The 1448-nt window shown below is 32.8% G+C and overlaps 1 pseudogene; it reads right to left on the bottom strand.

Annotated features, from left to right (window-relative positions):
• Window positions 1–185: 185 nt before the first annotated feature.
• Window positions 186–356, bottom strand: LOC115032090 (annotated as a pseudogene).
• Window positions 357–1448: the final 1092 nt, after the last annotated feature.

Genomic DNA, 1448 nt, shown 5'->3' with positions numbered 1-1448 from the left:
TGGATAAAATAATTGATTCTCTCTGCTTGTTTGGTTAAACAAGAGTCACCTTCATATTCTGGTTTTGGTTTTGGTTTTGGTTTTTGAGAAATAGTGCTGGATTAAATCAGATATTAATGTCTTAGAATTAAACTGCCCATCAAAGCAAATCTTACCCACAATGCAACAAACACCTTGCCCANGCCACTTCTTTAAGCATACCATACATTAGTGGGTTAATAGTATCAAAAATGATCACCACGTGCTTTTGTCTCTTATTATTTATACATGTAACTTTTGGGGAAAGTTTTCAATTATCAATAAAATCGCGCCTCAGATAAACCTCATTGGCTACGATACTGCCACTGCGTCTACATGGAACTTTTAAAGATAACGGAAGACTCCCATCAGCTAAGGCATCGCCTGCCCATAGACATGATGTAATCATTAACTAATCACAAGTAAATATTAGCAGGGCACATTTTCACAGGTTAACGTGCATCTTGTTAAGAATTGAAAGCTCAAGGAAGAGTGAGAAAGCTGGTACTCACAAAATCCNCACGCCAATGGGGAAAATACACACAGTCGGGATTGTTAGCATGNCGTCCTTCTTCTTCTTAACTGCTGCACCACATACGAGAGCCATGAGATGTATACTGATGTTCTAAACGAGTTCAACTCATTTTCCTGAATTTGCCAAATTGTTAAGTCATAAAATACATTGACTTTCCAACATGATAAAATCACCAGTCTTATAGCTTCCTTATAAATAATGGAGAAAAACACATATGGTGCCCATCAGATGTGAAAAGAATAAGTAAACCCAAGTCAAAAGAGAAAAATTAGTATTTTTCAAATGTAATCTAGTTCACTAAAAACTCAAAAGCAAACCTAAATACATGCCTGAAGTGCTATTGTTTCAGTTTTGTCCCTAAAGAGCTTCACAACTAAATAAAAACTATTAGGGAGNTGGATATAGTATTAAATTTATTTTGTGATTTCTTATATAACAAACTCAAAATTTATATATTGTCTTATTGTTCCTAATTTACTTAACGTGTACTTCACCAACGAAAGAAAATTTCAGCAAGTTACAATTTAAAGCCTGCCCTTTAGTAGATCCATGAGACAATAAAACTGTCCTTCCATGTTTTTTCTATAGACTGTTAGCAGTCATATAATGCACCTGCAAAAGCAATTAGCTCATCAAACATGAATATAATATACAGAGTGCCCACATTATTACAGTTTGAGAACATTTATCCTTAATTTATTATTATAATACTTTATTCAAACAGATTTTTTAACTAGCCAGATTGTTGCAAATAAATTTAAAATAAATCTAAAAGATGCTCAAGAGATTGCTTATAAAACATCAAGAACCAATTACAATATAATAAAAGCAATACAGAAGTTCAGATATTTTCTTTCAGAAATTTGGAAAGATAAATGAACCATTATTTACCATA

This window comes from Mus caroli, chromosome 9, assembly GCF_900094665.2.
Source record: "Mus caroli chromosome 9, CAROLI_EIJ_v1.1, whole genome shotgun sequence".
In the NCBI taxonomy this organism is placed as follows: domain Eukaryota; kingdom Metazoa; phylum Chordata; class Mammalia; order Rodentia; family Muridae; genus Mus; species Mus caroli.
Note: the sequence above shows the minus strand (reverse complement) of the source record. Positions and strands in the feature narration are given on the sequence as shown.